This window comes from Lissotriton vulgaris, chromosome 7 (assembly GCF_964263255.1).
Source record: "Lissotriton vulgaris chromosome 7, aLisVul1.2, whole genome shotgun sequence".
Lineage (NCBI taxonomy): Eukaryota > Metazoa > Chordata > Amphibia > Caudata > Salamandridae > Lissotriton > Lissotriton vulgaris.
This window is the reverse complement of record NC_141695.1, coordinates 849,977,078-849,990,252: the sequence shown is the minus strand read 5'-3', so window position 1 is coordinate 849,990,252 and position 13,175 is coordinate 849,977,078.

Sequence of the window (13,175 nt, the reverse complement as noted above, 5' to 3'; positions counted from 1 at the left end):
TAGACAGTAGTGTTTGGTAAAGTTGTACAAAGATGCCCATGTTGCTATCTTAACAGATGTCCAGGATAGGTACTTCACGTGCTAATGCAGTAGTCACAGCCTTAGCTCTGGTGGAATGAGCACACAAACTCTCAGGGGGTCCTTTTTGGCCAATGTGTAACAGAACTTGATGCAGAGCACTATCCATCTTGAGATGGTCTGGTTCTGCACAGCCTTCCCTTTCTACGTTCTATCTACCCCACAAAGAGTTGATCATCCCTCCGGAACTCTTTTGTGCGATCAAGGTAGAATGGCTACGCTCTTTTTGTGTCCATACAATGGAATTTCTCTTAGAGGGGTGAGGTAAAGCAATAAAAGGTAGGCAGGATGCTGTTCCGGCCTACATGGAAAGTAGTCAAAACCTTCGGAATGAAGGAGGCATGTGTCTGGAGTATCAGCTTGTCAGGATAGAAAATTGTGTAGGAAGGCTGCACCAAGAGTGCATGCAATTCGCTGACCTTCCTGGCCGATGTAATGGCCACTAGAAAGGCACTTTTGATGGTCAACAGTTGATGAGGGTAATTGTGCAGAGGCTCAAAAGGTGCACACATTAAGAAGGTTAGAAGACGATTTAGATCCCACTGGGGCACTGTGAATGGCCTGGGAGAAAATATGCTGCAAACCTTTGAGAAACCTAGCCACAACAGGAGACTTGAATAAAGAAGGCTGGTTCGGCAACTGGAAAAATGCTGAAATGATCGATATATAACCTTGCTGGGCCACAGATAGGGCAAATAGAAGAATCTTAGCGAGAGGTGCAGAAAGAGGGTCCATGTTTTTAAAATCACACCATGCCACAAACTTATTGAAATGGCAGGCATATACCAGAAAAACATCACAGACTTTGGGAAGAAGGATCACAGACTTTGGGAGGAAGGTCAAAAGCTGTCAACTTTTGCTAGTCAAGCTCCATTCATGAAGGTGCGCAGGTTAGGGCACTGAACCCTCTCCTGCTGCTGTGACAGAAGATCCTCTCGAAGAGGCAGCCTGATTGGGGGAGCAATGGTCATGCTCAGCACCTCTAGATACCAGGGGCCTTATTTATGAAGGCCTTGCGTCAGTTTTGCGCCACCGGTGCGTCACTTTTTGTGACGCACCAGTGGTGTAAAAAATGCGCCCTGTTGCGCCATATTTAAAAAGTGACGCATCTAGGTAGATGCGTCACTTTTTAAACCCCTGCGCCACATTATACCTGCGTCAGGTATAATGTATGCAGAGGGGGCGTTCCCCCGCAAAAAGCCTCGTAATGGTGACACAGTGAAATCTATGAGATTTCACTGCGTCACTTTTAGGATGCTGTTGCGTCAAAATCTTGCGCCTGCCTCACAGCAGGCGTAAGACTGACGCAAGCCCTTTCACATGGGGTTTTCCCCATGTGAAAGGATGCATTGCTGGAGTTGCGTCACTTTTGTGACACACTCCAGCAATGCGTCACTTTTGCGCTTACAGATACGTCAGAAATACTGACGTATCTGTAACTCCTTGCGACATGATGTGTCATACATTAAATATGACGCATCAGGAATGTCGTAAGGAGTGCGCAGTGAAAAGTGACGCATCGCTGTTTTCACGCAGCGATGCGTCACTTTTCATAAATGAGGCCCCAGGCACTCCATGCCCAATCTGGAACCACAAAAATAACTTGGGCCTAGTCGTTCCTGATCATCTTGAGAACTCTAAGCAAGAGTGGCATACAGGAGTCCGGAGCTCCACTTGAAACTAAAATCGACTTCGAGCAAAGTTGCCTTAGAAACTCCAGAATGCAAAACTGCTGACATTGCACGTTCTTGGCGGTGGAGAACAGATCTAACCAAGAATCTCCCCACTGTTGAAAGAAAACTTTAACAACCTCCAATGAAGACGCCATTCGTGATCCACTAGGCATTTTCGGCTGAGTACATCCACCCTGGCGTTCCGAGAGCCCGCCAGGCGTTAAACCACCTGGGAAATGCCCCAGCATTCCAGCCATGCCCAGAGGTGCAGAGGCTCTTAACAAAGGGTCCACAACCCACCCCACCCTGTTTGTTGCAATACCAGTGGCGGTGTCCATGAACACCTGTACCAGTCTTCCCTTGATCGAAGGAAGACAGGCCTTCAATGCACTGGGCCTCCACTGAAACCAGAGTCCTCTGATCTCCACCTCTTCCAGATGGCCACCGCAGCCCAGGAGTGATTAATTCAGCACCAGTTGGGGAAGGGAGAGGGGTCTGTCACTGATCCAATTGCGGTTCATCAGCCACCAATGCAGATCCTTCACAGTTCCCTACGAGATATGGACCATTCTGGAGAGATTCTCCTGATGCTACTCCCATTGAGACTTCAGATTCAACTGTATAGCCTGCATATGCCAATGGCATGTGTTACAAGCAGGATGCAGGAAACCTTGAGGCCCAAAAACCTCAGGGTCATTCTCACCGCAATCCAGGATAGAGGCTGAAACATTGGTTTCATCGCCTGAATATCATGAACTCGCTGCTTGGGAAGATAGGCCTGAAACTGCACTGTGACCAGAACAGCTTTGCTGAAAGGGAGCATCTGAGAGGGTGTCAGATGTGACTTTAGCAAATTTATAGTGACCCCCAGCGAGTTGACAAGGTTTGCAGTAGTCTGAAGGTGGGAGATGACTGTCTGTGGTGAGCCCACCTTCAACAGCCGGTTGATGAGGTAGGGAATAACTGGAACCCATATCTCCATAGATGATCTGTAACCATCGCCATCACTTCCGTGAACACCTGAGGGGCCCTGGTAAGGCCGAAGGGGAGCACGGCAAACTCAAAGAGCTCTTGGGCCACCGTAACTTGCAGGTAATGCCTGTGGGCAGGTAGGATGGGGATGTGGAAATATGCGTCTTGCAAGAACTTGCTTGAACATTTTTAATTTCTCCTTTTTCAGGAAGAGATTGATAAGGCGCAGGTCTAGGATAGGACGAAGGCCTCCATTCTTTTTGGGCACCAGAAAGTAGCAAGTATAGCAACCACAACCTACTTCTGATGCCACGCGCCTCTCAGTGACTCCCTTGGGCAAGAGAGCCAGCACTTCCTGACAGAGCAAGGAGAGGTGGTCCTCCATCAGCTGGTCGTAGTGTGTTGCATGAGTGGAGGGATGGTCACAATGGAGTGGACCCTTAGGGGATTTGTAAAACCCAATGATCTTATGTTACTGACCACCAGTGGTGCGGATGATGGAATAGCCTGCTCCCCACTACATGCCCAGGATGGTCGGAGGGCAAACTAAAGGGGCTCGGAGGCTGCAGCTTCCGGAAGATGGGGGGGGGGGGTTGGACCGCCCGACCTCTGGCTACCTGTCCCACGCGGTCTATGTAATCCACGATCTAGGCCATGGAAAGGCTAGGAAGCCTGTTGGCCATGGTGGCTAGGAGGGTATGGACGTTGTTGGAACTCCCTTCCAAGGCCAAAAAAGCAGCAGAGGGTGGCTTGGGATTGACAAGGGGCTATAGACAAGCCCAAAGACCTGGTAATAGCTCTGCTGTCCTTAAAGCACTGCAGTGCTTAGCCCACCTATCCTCCAAAAAGATGAGAGCCATCATAGGGAATGTCCAGTCCACATCATATGGTGAAATGAAATGAATCTTTATTGTTCAAGTAATTAAAATTGTTACAATATTCTATCAATAAAACAAGAACTTATTTAAGAACTCACACAATTAGTTAAGAATGAAGTAGTCGTTTAAAAAGATTTAAAATAATTAAAATGACTGTTAATATAATTATTATCTTATCTAGCAATGAAGTGTTGTGCGTAGGATTTAAGAAAAAGTTTTTATCATAGTCTCTCTTGCTTGATGGCTGACTAAGTACTGTGATAGTTCAGTTTTCAGTTTCAGTGTGGCTCAGATTGCGTCTGTGAATTTCCCTAGTCGGGCCACAATTTGAGGAATTTTAATAGAGAAGCACAGGTCGGAAACTTCCCTGCAACTTTGTAGGCCAAGCAACCTGCAGATGGGGAGAACCAAGCGCTGCCACTCACTGACTAGCTTTGGGCAACAGCACTACAGATGGAGCCAAGATTCACAGTGGTAACTGCAGAGTCGACAAGCCACTAAATTATCCTGCCGGGCCCAAGTTGAATTAAAATTCGTGATGGGCAAAGCAAGCAGTCTCATGTAAGAGATTCTTCCCCGGGCCAGGGCTGTCAGAGCTTGCTCCAGGTAGGGCTGTGGTTTTCCCATGGTGCATGAGGAGTCCAGTGAGGAGAGATTCTATTGGTGATGAAGGCTTTCCAAGTCCCTTTAAAAAGATATTCTCTTGGCCTGAGTATTCACTGTTTTCCTCCAAGCTGTTCGCAGGATGTCAGGGTTATGGAGATTTTGGATGTTGATGTCCAATAATCTAATGCCTCCTGCCAAATGCACCTGCCATGGGGAACCCTCCTCTTAAAAGAGCATTTTAATTTGTCTTTTTAATGACAATTCTGGTGCTCGCGTGGTCCTGATATAATATTTTATTAAATCACCTGAGCAAGTAATGTCCAGACTGGTGAGACCCAGCTCCAGCCTTACTCTAGCTCTCCTGGCCTGTCTAGGGAGAGCTAGGACCTTTTTGTAAGCCAAAATTTGATGGTTCACGAGGAACTTGTTGAAGGCACCGGGGAAAACTAAATGGCCATAGTTAAGAGAGGGCACTAGCTTTGCCTTAAGAACTTTCAAAATGGGTTCAGCAGTTGGACTGTGAAGTCGCTGATTAAGGATTTTTAAAGAGAAAATGATGCCAGACGCTTTCCTTCTCAGATGTTTCTGATGGGCTGTAGGTTTTGCCCCTTCCGATAGCCAAAAGCCCAAATAATTGTAGCTCATACTTGTTTTAATTTGAGGGCCCCAAGTTGCCAATGTGTGGTCTTCTTACATGGGTACTTCCCGAACATAAGTACTCTAGTCTTCTCCTCGTTCACCAGGAGTTTGTTTTGTTGGTTATATCATGCAAAGCTTTTAGGGCCTTCTGTAAGCCAGTTCTTGTGTGGTCCATAATCACAATGTCGTCCGCATACTGGAGTATTTGAAGCCACGTTTTTCCCAGTCTGGGGAACAACAGGCTTGCCCCCTTCAGCGCTTTCCCCAGATCAGCTGTGTTCAGATTGAAAAGTATAGGGGCAAGTACACACCCTTGTTTTAAGCCGTTATTAGTTGGTACCTTAGCGGTGACTAATGTTTGACTGATTTTAATGCGGACCCAGGTCCCCTGATATAGGGAAATTATGGCTTTTAGCAGTTGTTGGGGAATTCCCCAAGTGTTTAGTTTTTCCCACTGCTTCCCGCGATCAACCCTGTCAAAAGCTGCACTATAATCCACAAAGCAACAGAAAAGTGGTAACTGAGATGTCTGGGTAGCGCGGTTAGACAGGTGGCCCAGTACTAAGATTTTTTCTGTGGTAGAGCTTTGGGCCCTGAATCCTGTTTGAAATAGGGGAAGAATGTTATTATCTGTTACCCAGGCTTCCAGTTCTTTCAAAAGTATTCTGGCGTATGCTTTAGCTTCAACGTCTAATAAAGCAATGAGCTGGTAATTTCCGGGTTTTGTGCTGTCCCCTTTTTTATAAATTGGGGAAAGTATTGAACCTTTCCACGATAATGGAACAGTAGAGGTGGCAAAATTGTGCTTGAAAAGTGTTGTTAACAGCTCTGCCCAGAATCCCTGCGAGGCTTTAAAAACAGATGTGGGAACTCCATTGGGTCCTGGAGCTCCATCTGACCTCATGTTTTTGATCAGGGTGATTACCTCGGCCACTGTGATGTTAGAAGTTTTAATTTATTTATCTTTTGTTGGAGATTGTTGATGTGAGTAAGTTTGGGTAATATCCTGTTGGATTGAGTACAGCTGAGTTGCATGTTTAACCCACTTCATGGCGGCCACTCCATTTTCTTTTGTCTGGCCGGTGTTGGTAAATTGCTCAATATATCTCCAGAGTTGTATGTGTCCCCTTTCCTTGAGGAAGGTTTTCACCTATTCTGACTCAATTTTCTTGGAGCGTATTTTCCAGACTTTCTTCCTGTGCGCTGCACGGAGAGCTGTTATTTCCTGAGGTTTGATGTTTTTGGTGCCTTTCCTTCTTGCCTTCAAGGCCCTTGTAAGACTGAGTTTTGTGTGGATTAGGTCTCTTGATTTGATAGTTACTGGAGGTCCCTGGGAGTGCGTATCCTGCACTTGGGTGTCTCCAATTTGTACCCCTAGGGCTAGTTTTAATTTTGCTAAGAGTGCTTCATCATATGGTGAATTTTGCTGCGTCCCTCATCCAGCAATAGCATGGGGAAGTATGGCTTGGGCGTCCTCCGAGACCCTAGGCAGCTCTTACGCAACCGAACCTAGATCGTAATATCGGCCAAAAAAGGTATGCAGAGTTTACCGATCGCAGTGCAACGCTGGCAAATTTATCAAGCCTCTTTGATTCCCCATCAAGTGGAGTGGTAGTGAATGCACCACGGTTGACTCTAGAATTGGGACCACCAAGCTTTCCGGGGGGGGTTAGGTAGACAAACAGGGATTCACAGAAGCATGTCGCGGTGGGCAATTGTCCTATGCACAGGAGCTCCTGTGCAGGACTTGGGCCATGCCCCAAGTAGAACATTGGTAAGGGCTTTATTAAAGGGGAGTCACGGTTTCGGAAGGGGAGACTCTTGGTTGAAAATCCTCTGTCAAGGAATTTGTCTTTACAGCCACTGAGGGTACTGAAGGTAGCTGACGATCCGAGGCCTCAGCCTCCCTACACACCACCATAGAGAAAGAGAATCCCTCCTCCACAGCCATGGTAGGAGGAGAGACCAAGCCAGTGCAAGGTGAGGTGTCAAACCCACTGGCCTCCACCATTTCCTCATATCAGTGTGTTCATTTTCAACTAGCGGATGCAGGTATCCATAAGGGTCCTTAGACCCCTCCCATTCATCTTCCTCTCCAGGCCTGTAAAAGCCAAAAGACACTGACTCCGATCTAGAAGGCATGCTGCTCCTGGTCAGTGCCGGAACCAGTGTTGGACAACGCCCATCTAGCTCTGTGTCGGATATCGAGAATGACGATGGGAATAGCACCGCCTCTGAGCGACGGTGGCACTAGGGCCATCTTCACTAGAATGGGCATCGAGGAAGGTCTCAGTCTGTCCATGAGTCCCAACTGGCGCTAAAAGAAAACCTGCTCAGTGGCGGCCACTCTCGAGCCTGTAGGACCTGAAGGCCCTCCAGAGGGGCTGGGCTGCACAAATATGAGGTAACGATCTTCTTTAAGCTCGGCGGGAGTAGCTCTGGGTCTGGATAAGTCAGAGAAGTGTGGAGCAGACCCTGACTCTGGCTCGGCTGGAGCACGAGGTCCAGAATTCCGATGGTCTTATACCTCGTCAGAAGACAATGATGGGCATAGCAAAGCTAAAGACCTCTTCAACTTCTTCTGTTTGTGGGACTTACTTGATGACAACGAGCGGGACGATTGTTGGGTGCGACTACGAGAAAGGACCCGGGACTTTCCACTTGATCTGGATCTTGAGTGTCACAGGGTCATCTGACATCGGGCGGCGAGGAGCTTCAGAGACTGCCCTTCAACATGGTGCGGCAGTCCTTTCAGTTCTTGGAGTCGTGGTCCCTCTCTAAGCACCACAAACAAACCAAGTGTGGGTCTGTCACAAGCATCTGCCTGTGACAGGCAGCACATGGTGTAAAACCATCCGATCTCTTTGAGGACATCCTAACACATGTGGAGAAAAAATCTCTCAAAAAAAGGTTCGACAAAAGGTGAAGAAAAGCCAGTAAAAACCTCTGATAGCTCTTCACGGATCAGTGAATTCTGGCGTGAAAAGAAAAAACTGGCATCAGCGCAAGGTGGTGCCTATATAGGTACCGCACACATCATTTCTGGGGTGGTCAGTGCCAACAATGCTGACATAAAGCTGAATAAAGCCACATTCTGGCCCACAGGGGTACTGCTAGAAATCTTCTTGATATAGTCTGACACATGGGGGATATTCTAAGATAAGGAATCTACTTTTCTGTTATATAAAAAATGCAATAATTTTGGGGTTTGCAAATTATACATAATTAAAATGAAGAAACCGTAATTCAGGGATGTTTAACCTTGTAAGCATTGAACAGAGTCACAAAGCTCTCTGCAAGCATTAGTTAAATTATGCACACAAATTGCTTGAATTACAAATGCAAGATATTCCCAAAAGCTGACCCTGCCATTGAAAATATATTTACTGATGCACAATATTACTACACAATTGTTTAATGTTGCACATGAGTAAATCCTACCCCTTAGGCATGGAGTTCCAGTGCAGGAATGTCCTCGAATGTTTGGGAACATACATAAATTCAGAGTTTGTGGGTATTCACAAAACCTTTTATGAATAATTTTTGTCATGGAAATGGGTAGAGATTTACAAATGTCAAGGGCAGGTGCAAATCCCTATCCAGGGTGGGAATTGGCTGGAAACACGCTCCAGACTTTGGGGCATATTTACAAGAATTGACGCATTGGCATTGTTGCGTCAGAGTTTTTGCACCTGCCGTAAATGCCCTAATGACCTCATGGATGTGCTGTATTCAGAATATAGTGCTCCATGGTGCAAGGATTCAAGGATGCATCAGAAATTCGGATGCATCTTTTGGCATTATACTGACGCATTGCTGAAGTTGGTCATAAGATTGACGCAACTCCAGCAATGCATCTGAACACAGAGGCGAGTCCCATGTTAAAAGCCCGGCGTTAATCCTTACTCCTAGTTTGACAAGGCATAGGAATTTTGACGCAGTCAAGAAGAAGAGTGACGCAGTGAAAAGTTGTAAATTTCACTGCATCAGTTTTGTCTGGCTTTTAACGCGGGAATGCCTACCTTGTATAAATTATACTTGGTGCAGGTATAATGTTATGCAGGCCTCTAAAACTGACACATCGGGTCCAATGCGTCAGTTTGTAAATATGGAGCAGTGTGTGATTGTCCCGCCACTCCGTAAACAAAATGTGACGCTGCGGCGGCACTAGCTCTTTGTAAATATGCCCCTTTGTGTCTGTGATCGGAAAGAGGTCTCGCCACCAAGCAAAACATTTTTTAAAGTGGTATTAAACAAAGATGACATTTTTCCATGTACAGTTGTTTGCATACATGCACATGACGTAAAGCTCCCACCTAATAGCAAGTGAGAATCCACAAAAGATTGATAGGAGTACCTCTGGAGTCTTGTGACTCACAGGGATCCAGGCGTAACTTGGTAAACCTTTAACTCAATTAGAAAATCTACCTAATGCTGTACACCAGCGGCTGGAGACTTTCTGTTAATTGAGTCCAATGTCTCAGTTTGTTTTTTCACTACTTCCCAATCCTTGTTCCCATCACACTGCAAAATAAAGAGTCAATGTTTAGTATGCTGCAGGGACATTTGGAAATGCCGGTAAAGTTTAGTCCTTAAGTAATGAGATGTTTTATTTACATCTGTCATGCTGTAGGTATCCTTTTCCTTTCAGGCACCTTTGCACCCCGGTGACAGTGTTACAAAATTCCCTCACTGTGCGGTCAGAGAAAGGAAAATAAAACGTGGACCTCCATGTTTTTCCGTGCATTTCACATACCCATGTAACTCAACGGTGTCAGAGGTCAACAGTTTGTAGGCATGGCCATATTGAATCTGCCTTTCCTTTGAAGAATCCGATTACAGCAATTATTAAAGCCTGTTTTTCTCAGCTGCTTATGCTTTCCACCTCTTGTCTTTTTCACACTGCGACCAAATATTTTGGGGCATATCAGCAAGACAATTATCGCCGCTTTAGCGGCCGTTTTCGGCTGGAAAACGACGATAATTGTATCGCTCTATTAGCAAGGTCATGCTATCACCTGAATCCTTGCCTCTCCGCCCTTTGCATTTAACGTCCAGCTTTGCATCTCTAATGAGATGCAAAGTGGGCGTTCCTCCCCAGAATAACGGGAGAAATGTCGCTAAGCGAGTTTTCTTCTATTATCAAGCCTCACGCTAACGTGCAGAGCGATAAGAAAAGTAGCGCTAACCTCGGTTATCGCTACTTTGCTTACGCCTGCTTTTCATCTGACTTAGCCATGATATCCAATGGAATGTAGATATCATGGCTAAGTATGCCCTGTCCTATCACCAAAGTAGCGCCAAACGTTGTGCGATTATCGCTGGAAACCCAGCAATAATTGCACATTTGGCAGCTAACTCAGTTGTTTTTATCGCTCTGGAGATAAGCTTCGCTGATAGCGCGCTGTCTCCGCTATAAAAACAAGCGATAGGCGGCGATAATTATCCTAGCGCTAAGTGCGTTTAGTGATAATTATTGCCGGTTGTTGGTGATATGCACCTTAATGTTTTTAATTCGGCCTATCTGGAATATTGTAACTCATCCTATTAGATTTACCAGATTATCCAATTGACGTCACATCATTTAACAAGGTTTGTTCTAGGTTTGAAGTCTAGAGAGCATATCTCTCTGGTTTTAGCTACTCATAACAGGCTTCCAGTGAAGAGATGCAGTAAGTTCATGTTTCTGCGCTTGGTGCGCAAAACACATTGGCCCATATTATCAAGAAAGGGCGATACATTATCACCGCTATTATCGACAGGAAACTGCTGATAAAGCGGCGATAATGGGCTTAATAATATGCCCTTGTGAATTCCCATAGAAGCCCAGGTTCTGGTGTTAACCTGGGCTTCTATGGGAATTCACAAGGGCATATTATCAAGCCCATTATCGCCGCTTTATCTGCAGTTTCCTGTCGATAAAAGCGGCGATAATGTATCGCCCTTTCTTGATAATATGGCCTATTTTTCTTCCAATCCTTCTCATCTTTCATCAGCGGATCGAAGCCAAACAGAGTGATGAGATTCAGTGGCAGATTACTCCTGGAAGTTCTCGGTTTCCATCGGAAAAAACAACAGGAGGCAGCGCCTGTTCAGTGGTCGCAGCTGTGCAGTGGAACACTGCCTCTCTGCCTTCACCAGGAATCGAATTATCGATAATTTAAGAAGGTTTTAAAAACATGAGAGCTTCCTTCATCACATCATTGACTGCTTGAGTGTAGGTTATACATTTCCTTGGATCTCTTACCTAGCCCCAAGACACCCTTATGGTGACTGCAGAGCTCCATAAATGCTAAACCTAACCCAATTAGGTTTAGGATAGAAAATGTTTTCAATGTGCAGTCAGAGAAGGAAAATTAAAATATAGATCTTCATTTAAAAAAAAACAAAAAAAAAAAAACATTATTAGCTGCATTTCACATAAATGTGTCTGGTACTTGCTAAGCTTTCATTAAAAGCACTGTAAACGTTGCCAGAAAAAAAAACATTCAAAGGCCTCTGTATAGCTCACTCTCAATTTGTGCTCCTTCAAGGGTGCCTGAAGTGCTGCAGCAGACTGCCCCCCTCACTTCTAGAGCCAATATGTGCTGGTGAATGCTCACGAGTGTTGCATTTATTGCCTGAAGCAGGTTGAAGTTAGCATGGATTATGTGGTTCCTTTACATATTCCAATGGTGCATTGGTGCGATATGTTGCATGAGACATTCAAGGCGCCTATCATCCACACTGTGGCTAAATCAGTCTAGGAGCATGCAGTATAGGTGTCATGCATGTATGTGATTCCCCAAGCATTTCCATGATTATAGTAGAACATTGTGTTGGACATGTTAATGAGGGAGATGCTGACCTTGATGAAGGACCTAGCTCCTCTTGGAGATCTCTACATAGAGTTCGCCTCATGTGTGTTTCTTGAAGATTGCACTGATTTGGGATGAATGATGTGCGCTAACGTGGTCCGTGTTTGCTAATGCACTTTTTGAATACTGTCAGACATCACCTTAGGCGACAAGCACTGAGTGGCTGGAAATGCTGGAGCTGTGGACTCTTAGAAGGGGACTGCATCATCCGCTGCTGGACCCACTGGTCAGCTCTACCAAAGATAGACCCTCAAGGCAGAGTGGTGCCATCCCTTGAAACAGACATAGTCTAAGAGAATGAGCTTTCTTCATCAGTACCATGGCTTAGGGATAGCAAGGGCTTTTGGTGGGTCCACAACTCCGAACCCTGGCAGTTTGCCAGACCAAAGTTGCACCCGTCTTAAAGCCCTATTCAGACGATGGCTCAAGAGATAAATAAGATTCACAAAGAGTTTGAGGCCGCTAGGTAAGAACTGTTGAACCAATCAACATCTAGTTTCAGCTATTTCACCACCTCGTCACATTGCGATAACCCCAGTACAAGTGTGATGAATGCTACTATTTTGTGTAACGGTCCAGGAGTGGATGAAAGCGCGATTGTTATCTCTAACTTAGTTTTGGCCCTGCCTGAGAAATTCAGAGGGGATTCTCAAACGTTTTAAAACTTTATGACCCAGTATCAATTACACCTACATTTTTTAAATTCCAAAACTTTAATAATGATAGTTCCATTACACTTTTACTCTCATACCTTAAGACGCCTTGATGTGTGTTATGACATTCATATTAAATCAAAGTCCTCTATTGTCCAACTGGACTCAGTTCATGGCTCAGGATGCCACCATCGTCTATGGAAACATTTGACCAAATCAGCCAATTCTAGTCAAAAAGGGAAATCAGGATTTAGTGAATTATGTGACTCATTTCCAATACCTGGGGCCGTATTACAAAGAGTGCCCCGGGGGCACAGCGGGAGTTTGCGCCTGCTCTGTGCGCCCCCGGTGGCACTCTGGTATTTCAGAAGGGGCCGGAGACGCTTGTCCGGCCCCTTCTGTAATACTAATAGCGCAGGCGCCCATTCAGAGCCAGTCCTATCTGCAGGGGGTGTTCCCTCATTTGCATGGGGGTGTGTTCCATGCAAATGAGAGAATCCCTTTGACTCTGCGCCCGCGCCGTATTACAGATGCGGGCGCAGAGGCAAAGAGGCTGTCAGGTGGTGCACTGACAGTATGCCATCTAAAAGGTGGCACACTGTTAGTGCTCCCCCTGAGAGCTGCCCTCTGGAGGGGAAAAGGTGGTCCTATAGACCCCCCAGACATCCCCGTTCAGGTGGGTGCAGTCACTGACTTCACCTGCCTGCAAGTGGATCTTTAATCCCTTTTAAAAGTGCAGGCGGGTGCCCCCGCACTGTGAAAACACAGAACAGCTTTAAAGCAGCGCAAGTTCGTGGCTGTCCTGTGTGGTAAAATTAA